We start from the raw sequence: 9,960 nt of genomic DNA, 5'->3' as shown, positions 1-9,960 counted from the left end.
AAAAAACTTGGCTACTACTAATTACTTCAACACCTTCCAAGAAAAAGACGCCTTGGAAATATCGATGCTATCATAAGACACAGTTTCCCTCATGAAGGAAGAAAAATAAAGGATTTACAATCATGGCGCTTCTCTATGTTATCAAGGTGGTGGGTAGAAAGTTTAATCACTGATATCTAAGACCTAAGATAGCAGATATATGGAAAATTCAAGAGGGCTTTGCACTTATAGATTCGGGAATGGAATTTTACGTGGTCAAATTCAACTGTGAAGAACATCAAAAGAAAGCCCTCTAACAAGGTCCATGATTCACAGTTAGTTACTATCTTTTGATCAGAAGTTGGGAACCTAACTTTGTGCCCAGTAAATTGAAAATACAAACTACAACTATTTAGATCAGATTACCACAATCGCCAAGCGGGGTTTTACGATCAAGAAATCCTGGAGAAAGGTGGGAAAAAATTGGTAAATTAGTCAAAATAGATGCTTGCACATCGTCAACATTGAGAGGGCGCTATGACCGGATCTGTGTTCAGATTCCAATGAAAACCCAAGTGAGAAACTCTATAGTCAATGGGCACTATAAGCAAGCAATTCACTATGAGGGTAAGCATTTCTTCTGCAAATCCTGTGGACGACTAGGGCACATGATGGACAATTTCACGCACTCACAAATCAAGGTGCCTTAATCGAAGGAAGTAGACCCACAAACGACTCCAATCTTGTTGAAAATTAAGCAAGAATGAAAAACAGACACACTAAAAAAAAGAAACACAGTAACCCAAAAATTAGGAGGAGGTAAGCTCACCACCGGGCGAAAGTAAATGGAACAAGCCTATGTAAGTACTCTTACTCTTAGAAGCTTCAATTCAGGAACCTGACCTCCCTTCTGATTAAAAAGGTCGGTGAAAAGGGCAAAATGGTAGTTGATGCCTTTCTTTAGACTTAGGACTGAACAAAAATACCAAGGGCAAAGTTGGGCTTATGCCCCAAACACCCGAATTCTCTAATTAAAGATCCATAACAACTGAACCCAATGTAGAGAGCAATCCGTTAAAAGTTAGTCTAGCGTGCTTTCTTATACGAACTTCACTATCCAACCCAGTTCTTACTCTCTCAATTTAGAGCCCAAGAAAAATCAGACTGATGAGCCTTTTAGCTCAAAGTCTAAGGAGAAATCCCATTTCTGTCAAAAGGTCTTGTTGGAGGAAAAACTAACCACTTTCCGCTTGAAATTTGAGACCCCTTCAGTCCATTAGCCAAATGATAGCTCTTACTTTTAGGAACTTTATTGTTTTATCAAGTCAAGTCAAGGACTTTGACATGACTGAACAAAAGGATATAGATAGCTAAGGCAAACCATCATTGCACTCTATATAGATAGCTAAGGCAGGCCATCATTGTACTCTACTTAAACTAAAGAAAGTAGTGAAAATGCCACTTCCACCTTAGTTATCCCCAAAAATCCTCTTCTTTCTCAAGCTTCCTAAATATCTTTCTACTAATAACAAAAAACTTGCCCAAAACCTCTTATAATCAGGCCTTTACCCCCATAATATTCACCTCTACGCCATTACCAGTGGATCACCAATCAACTTTCTAGTTGGAAATAGGACTATTGAAATAGATGGTTCCCTTTCAACTAAAATGGGGGGGGGGGGGGGGGGGGGAATCAAAACAATATTCAGAACGCATAATACCTGACATGGGTAATAATGGAGAGGATGAGCCAGGGGTTACAGAGCTCTTGGCAGAATATATGGATGACTGCCCTTATGAAGTTGACCAACCAAGCCTCCCCAGGATCTCTGACCCTAGAAATTTTAAATGCAGAAATGACCTTGACAAGTCAATCCATGCCATTCTTCCAACTAAGGATGGAAAATATGCTGGAGGAGGGCCTTCCTTTTATGCTAACCCCTGAGTCCTCCCTACCTCAGAAAGTAACCTTCCAAACTTCCATTCCACTGCTCCTCAATGGAACTGTTAGATAAGGAAAAAACATAAGAGGCTCTAAGAGAAGACAAAGAGATAGAGAGAATACTAGCCTATTTAGGAGTCCCAAAAATAGAGGTAGTAATCCTAAGAAGGCCATTACACCTCACCTTTGAGGATGTAATAGATGAAATGATCATAGTCTTTGTTCATCAGGACCTCACACTTTTCGACCTGGAAATAGTACCTTCAAGTCCAATCATAGACAACTTCTACGAAACCAAAATATCTCTACTATTCAAAAAAGGAAGAATTTAGGGGGATTGAGCCTGCCAAACCCATTGGGGAATAGCAAAGAGATTATGCAGGACATAATCATACCATCAATGCCCATGATGAACTGTATCATATGAAACACTAAGGGTGTCAATAATACTGAATTTATAAGGCATTGTAAGTCTATGGTTAGACTTCACAAGCCTTTTATTCTAGCTCTCCTAGACACTAGAATGAATGACTAAACCAACTTATTAAAGAGCTAGGTTTCTCCAGGAAAATCCAATACCGTTCTGTTAGAAGTTCTAGAGGCTTAGTCATTATGTGTAATGAAGATAATTATGTGTAATGAAGATAACCTTAGCATTAATGACATCAATATCTTTTCTGAAGGAATTCATATTGTTGTCTAGGTTAGTAGCCCTCCCTCTTCTTAGTTTTTAGTTTTAGTTATGCTAGTAATTGCTTTGAGAGGAGGAAGAACCTTTGGAACCAGCTTACCAACTTTATTGATTCCATTAGGGACTCTCCTAATAATGCTTGGTTCATGGGAGAAGATTTTAGTAAGATTCTTAAATCTTTTATAAGTTTAGAGGAAATAGTATTCATTATAATTGAGCAATCTATTTTTGGGATTGCATCAACCATAGTGGTCTTATTGACCTGGGGTTCAAGAGCAGTAGGTTTACCCGATATAATAAAAGCTATAAAAATAGACAAACCTTGATTCTTGAAAGGCTGGACAGATGCTTAACCAATGATTCCTGAATAAATTTTTTTCCAAAGGCTATTGTCACTCATCTCCCTAGAACTCACTTTGATTATTCTGCTCTGTTGATTAACCTCATCAAATACCATATGATTTTCACTAAACCTTTTAGACTGAAAATTATGTGGTGCTTCCACCGTTCCTTCCCTGAAATGGTAACGTACTCTATTGAAGCCACTCAAGTCATTTCTCACTTTGAGGCTAGCATTACAATCTAAAATAAAGAGACTTTTAGAAATACTTTTCATAAGATGAAGCAACTCTTAGCAAGATTGGCTGACATCTAAAAATCTGCTGACTATCATTATAGCTCTTTTCTTCAGGACCTAGAGTTTCACCTCACTAGAGAATGCAGTGACATCCTCAAACAGGAGCAAAAATTTTAGAAACTGAAGGCCAAAATCAATTGAATCACTGAAGGGGATAGTAACACTTAATATTTCCACACTTCTACCCTTAACAAGAGAAGGATGAACAGAATCAACTCTTTAAAAGATAATCTAGAAATTGGATCTTCACCTAAGAGGAGATTAGAGATACTATCTTAAAATTCTATAACACTCTCTTCACTGTTGAGCAGTTTTCATCTCCCTTTCAATGACAAAATAACCCCTCTACCAGAGGGTCCATCAGTCCCTTTGATCACCCTAGGCTTGGGACTATTCCTGAGCCTGAAAAGATCAAAAGAGTTGTCTTCTCTTTTAAACCCACTAAGTCCCCTAGGCCTAATGGTATTCACCCCATCCTTTATAAAATATACTGGGAAATTATTAGTCCATCTGTAATCAAGTCTCTAAAGAAACATTTGCTACAAGCATTATGGAGAAAAAGGTAAATACTAATTACCTATGCCTAATTCCTAAAGGTACTAACAGTACAAAAAAAAGGCTCAATTTATGGGGGTTATTTTGTTAATTTGTGGCAGTTTATAGTCTTCACAAATTAAATTGCAACTATTTTTAAAAATACCACAATTAGCCTTGCCACGAGCTCATTTGCGGTAGTTCTAATAAACCTCCATGACGAACGACACAAATGACTTATGAATTTGTGGAGGGTTTTAACATTAATTTGTGACGATTTAGAACCTTGACAAAATGATTTCAGTAATTGAAAAAATTAGATTTGTATGGGTTTATAATTATCATGATATAAGATTAATATTTGCAATTTAATTCGTGGAGCTTACAACTGCCACAAATTATTCTTTTTAAATGAAAAATGTGGAATTTGATTTACATCAAGCTTACAAAATAATATGGATAAATAATTTCAACTAATCAATACATTCAATATAAATCAAATTTCATCAAACAAATACATACTAATAATCTTTATAAGTCATCATGTTAAATTGATGTAATACAAACTTGTGTATAATAACTTGAACATTAGAATTTTAATTCCTTAAAAATCTAAGTAGTTCAACATCAAATAAATATAAAAATCTAAGTATTTGCTTGGTGATTTGAATTGTAGTCACTCAATTCTTTATTCATAGTGAAGTGAGTCCTTCTCTTCTCTACATCAGACTGAAATAATGAAAATCAAATAGATGATTAGCTAGACCCTACTTGGCTTTATTGTTAAGTTATATTAATATCAATCACAATCTAATCTTCAAAATTCTATTTTAATTTGCATCCAATCATGACTAAAATCACATGATACTTAACTAAATAAAAATAAAATTAAAATGTACCTGAAATCAATTAAAGGACGAGTATGAATGACTTTACGATGTCATAGAAATTCAAAAAAAAATCTTAGAATATGTAAAGTATTTATAAATTAAATTTAACGACTTGCAAAATACGTATATACTTATGAAATAATAATAAAAAGAGCTCATGTAATTCTTAAACTCATGTGATAGAAAATTACTTGTATATCCATATAATTATTTATCATCTATTCTACTTTGTTTGATCTATAAAGGATAAAGTCAACTAGAAAAAATCACATATAAAAAAAATTCAAATTAAAAGAAAAAATAGGCAAGGTAGGGTGATACTCATCTTTCATGTGTGGGAACAAAAATAAATAAATTAAAAAGTGGTAAAGAATGAAAAGTTAGGGATGATGGGAGAGGAATAAGGGGGAAAAGGGTGGATTTGGGTGCTCATTACATGGGAAGTGGGAGTGGTTATTAGTATTAGAGTGGATAAATTTTTGGAGGAAAATTTTAATCTATAATAATTCATAACTTTTTTTAAGAGGGGAAGGTATTAGGATATTGCTTGATTTTGGTCCAAATGCATGTTGACAGAAATTTTTTTGGTGCATAAAACAAAATTATTTTTTAAAAAGAAAAAATACTTTTTTTTATAAATTCTCTAATAATTATTAATTAAAATGTTTTACCTTAAAAAATTAACTATTACAAGAGCATAAATAAAGTTTAACTGCATACAAAAAAAATATAATGAATATAAGTATATAACTATTGATTTGACATTTAAATTTTATTTTAAGTAGAATATAAATAAACATGTATGACGAATTTGAGCCAAAATTGATCATATAATATTTTTCCTATAGCTTTAATAGTTATGAAATTTAAAGTATTTTCTTATGGTGCAATCAACATCAAGATATAACACAAATATCTAATACAAATAGCAGTGTATATAAAATAAAATGTTGAAATGAAATTCGATAGATAAAGTAAAAAAAAATGAAGACTACCTCAATAGGTTTAAAAAATAATGATAAAATAATTACAATAGTATTAAAATGAAGAATGTATTTGTATGTGTATATATAATGAGTTAATTTTCAACATTAGTTATTATATAACATATAATTTGAGTATAGTAAAATAATTAATGTAAAAAATATATAATTTCTAAAAGTAACAAATTTAACAATTTGTGGGGGTCAGTAATCGCCACAATTTATACTATATGTGATCATTTTGTAACCTTCCTTATAAAACCGCTTAAAAAATATTTATATTGTAGGGGTTTCAACAAAGTCCCACAAAATAAATTATTAGTGGGATTCTTAAAACTTCCACAAGTAAATTGTCACAAATTGAGCCTTTTTTTTAGTGTAATGTCAAAAATTTGAGAAACTTCAAGCCTATTAGGCTTTGCAACACCTAGTATTGAACTATCACCAAGATAATTACCAATAGGATGAAGCCCCATCTTGCTAATCTTATCAGCCCTAACTAGTCCAGTTTCCTGTCCAATAGAAGAATATTTGATAATGTTATTATTGTGCATAAGCACATCACTCACTTTTCTAAAATAGGAGGCAAAAAGGCAAATATAATCCTCAAAATTGATCTGAAAAAAAAGCCTTTGATAGAATATAATGGTCCTTCATTAGGCAAGCTCTCCAATTCTTTAATTTTCCTCTTGAGTTAGCCAACCTCTTGTGTCTCCACCTCCAAATCTCTACCCCTATTAATGAAGGTATAACTAATTTCTTCAAGTCTACTAGGGATATGAGACAAGGAGATTCTATCTCTCCCTATATTTTTATTCTATGCATGGAACTCCTATCTAGAAGAATAGACCATGAGGTAGACTCTCTCAACTAGACTCTCATATCTATTAATATCGATGGACACAAGATATCCCATCTGTTTTTGCTAATGACTTTATCCAATTTGCCAGAGCTGATGCTAATAACTATCAGAACATCATGAACACCCTAAACAGCTTCAGTCATCACTTAGGACAAATGACCAATGCCTCCAAGTCTAAAGTCATTTTTCAATAACTGCTCTAGAGAGGATAAAGACTCTCTAATCCAAATTCTGAATATTAAACCTTTGGCAAATACCTGAATTTCTCCATCTTCCATAAAAGCCTAGGAACAGAGACTCCTAATTCATCTTGGATACCCTTAATACTAAGTTGGTAGATGGAAAATCTAATTCTTGAGCATAGCAGAAAGAACTATCCTTGTCAAAGCCTCTTCGAACAAAACCACATCATGCAATACATCGTCATTCCTAAAAAAGATCCAAAAACTTATTGATAAAACCCAAAGAAATTTTATCTGGGGTTCAACCAATAAGAGAATAAGAATGCATTTGATCTTCTAAAACACTGCATTCTTTCCAAAAAAGAGGGGAGGGGGGCTTGGTATCCAAAGGGCCACCATTAAAAATGATTTCATACTCATGAATTTGGCCTGGATATTTATGAAAAAACCTTCTAACCTTTGGGCCAGAGTCTTGAAAACCAAATATGGCAAAGATGGAATAAAATGCCTTCCCAATGCTTCCAAGACCTGGAAAAGTCTTTTTAGTGGGTGGCAAAATTGTATGAGGCCTCTATTTAGAGGGTCAAAATGGTCACAGAGTAAATTTCTGGTTGGACAGATGTATTCTTAGCCACCCTTCTTTGAGAGATGCCACTCAGGGCCCTCTCAAACACATGGATGGGGACACAAAGCTTTTTGATGCCTGATAACACAATAACTGAAACTTTGAGGCTCTATCCATAGATATCCCCCAAGACTTAAGACACCACATTGCCAACTCCTTATTTCCTAATACCAAAATTTAAAAAGGCACACCTTTATAGAGATTCAATGGTAATGGTCTTTCTTTTAATGGTACAACTACCAAAACTTAACCAATAAGAGGAGAATAAATTGATAAAATATGGAGTAATTTTAATTAGCTTTGGAGAATCCCTACTCCTATTAAGATTAAATTCTCCCTCTGGCTCCTCCAGCACGACATGCTTTTCTCTACACACAACCTGAGTAGGATGGGACTAAGTGTCAACTCAAACTGCCAAATCTGCAATCATCCCAAATAGGATACCAATCAACTATTCTTTGAGTTCCCCTACACTAAATACTTTTTCAAAGTAACTACTGGATAAGGCCAAAAAACCCACTAGAGTTACTCTCTCCAATTTTTTACTCCTAATTGGAGCACCACCTGAAAAAATACTCAAAATAAATCCTATGACAATTTGTTCTTATGGTCTGAACTCCTCATTTATTATTTATGGACATTATGGAAGGTTAAAAATCATAATGCTTTCAACCTCAAAAGCCCTCCTCTCATCAAGCATATGTCGAAATTGTGGAGTTCAGCCACCTAAAATCAAATAGACATAACACTAGACAAATGACCTCCATTAACATAAAATGGAGTCCTCTCTAAATGATTAGCTTTAAATTGAATATTGATGGTTCATGTTTCGGTAAACCTGTGAAGGGAGGCATGGGAGGAATTTTTAGAAATCATAATGGGGATTGAATTCTTGGCTTTACCAAAAGCCTCCCCAGTGCTACTAATAATCAAATAGAGCTTTCAGCTCTTAAAGAGGGGCTTCAAATTATTGAGGATAATAACTACATATCCATTAAAATTAATACTAACTCCATAGAGGTTATAAAAATATTAAAAGAAGGGAACTATCTCTATAATGGTATTATTGATGTCTACAAGTCCAAACTAAGAATGCTGAAACATCTTGTGATGCGTTATAACTATATAAAGTAGAACAAGGTGACGCGTGTGCTGGCTAAACACAGGACAACCTCTGTAGGTTTTGAAAAAGCTAAATTTTTGCTAGTTCATCCAATGTATGCCCGACAAACATCGTGGACAGACATGCTAGGAACTGCATTTGAAAGATCTATTGAAACTCTAATAATACTCAAGTGGATCAAAACCACTTATTTTTTGTTAGTAATCTAGACTAATCTATGCTGGATGTTGTGTAAACTAATCAACACTGCTATTAGTTTCTAAGCTCCCTCTTAACCCCCCTCCCATTCCAACAAAAAAAAAAGATGAAAATTTTCTATTCCATCTTCTTTAAAATGTGAATTTAAATTATTCCTACTCCTCTTCTGATTGTGCCATTACCAATCGCGGGTAACCCCCGGAAGATAGTATTAAGTAGATATTTAGGCATGCGATTTCATCTCGTGATTTGAAATTATGAGATGAAATCAATATTTTCATGCGATTTCATCTCATAATTTCAAATCATGAGATAAAATTTTAAAGGGAAAATGCATCGTTTCCACCCCAAACTATACCCGAAAAGTCTAAGCCACACTTAAACTATACTAGTGACCTATTACACACCTTAACTATAAAAAAGTCATACTTTTTACACCCTGTCAGGCATTACACCACTTGCATGTGATGTGGTGTTTTACACATGCTGCCACATCAGCGCCACATCAGCACCACGTCAGCATCATCCGAAAAAATAATATATTTATTATTTTCATAAATTTTTCTTTTTTCTTTTAAATTTAATTTTTTTCTTCTTCTTCCCCAAATTCTCTATGAGGTCAATTTTTTTTCCTTCAATGTCCAAATTCTTCAATGCCCAGTCTCTGTTGGTACAAGATATTCTCTGCAACCAAAGCAGATTCTAAATTGGTGAAGTGGCTATCATTTAGAAATTCTTCTAAACCAAGGAACTTTAAGCGCAACTTTTAACAATGTTCTTCATAACCTACAATTTTTTTTTTTATACTTTGTTCTCTTTAGCAAACATCAAAGTCTCATTGTTGTTGTCATATTTGAATTGGAAGATGAATGAATTGGAAGGTGAAATTCAAAGAGAGAAGCAAAAAGTTGAAAATCAAAATGCAACCAGTGAGATTAAGAAGACATTGAAAATCAAAATTCTCCCAATGACATAATTTATTATTCAATAGATAATTTTAGAAATCAATTGTACAAAATTCAGTGGGATTAAGATGGCATTTTCGTCAAGTGTTTGATGAAGTGTGATAATTTCTTTTGAAATTTTCTCATTTAGATAGAAAATTCAATTTGATTTTGTTCATGATGAAATTGATATTGATTCGATGAAGGTGGAGGATGGGGTATGAAGAAATTGCTTATTTGGGGTTGGGGGTGATGAAGAAGATTCGTTGGTTGGAGTGGGGTTGGATTTTTGGGGTGGGGGTGATGAAGGAGAAGATGTTTCAATGAAGGTGGAGGATGGGGTGTAAAGAAATTGTTTATTTGGAGGTGG

This window comes from Capsicum annuum, chromosome 12 (genome assembly GCF_002878395.1).
Source record: "Capsicum annuum cultivar UCD-10X-F1 chromosome 12, UCD10Xv1.1, whole genome shotgun sequence".
In the NCBI taxonomy this organism is placed as follows: Eukaryota; Viridiplantae; Streptophyta; class Magnoliopsida; order Solanales; family Solanaceae; genus Capsicum; species Capsicum annuum.
The sequence above is the reverse complement of the archived record's forward strand: the minus strand, read 5'-3'. Positions refer to the sequence as shown.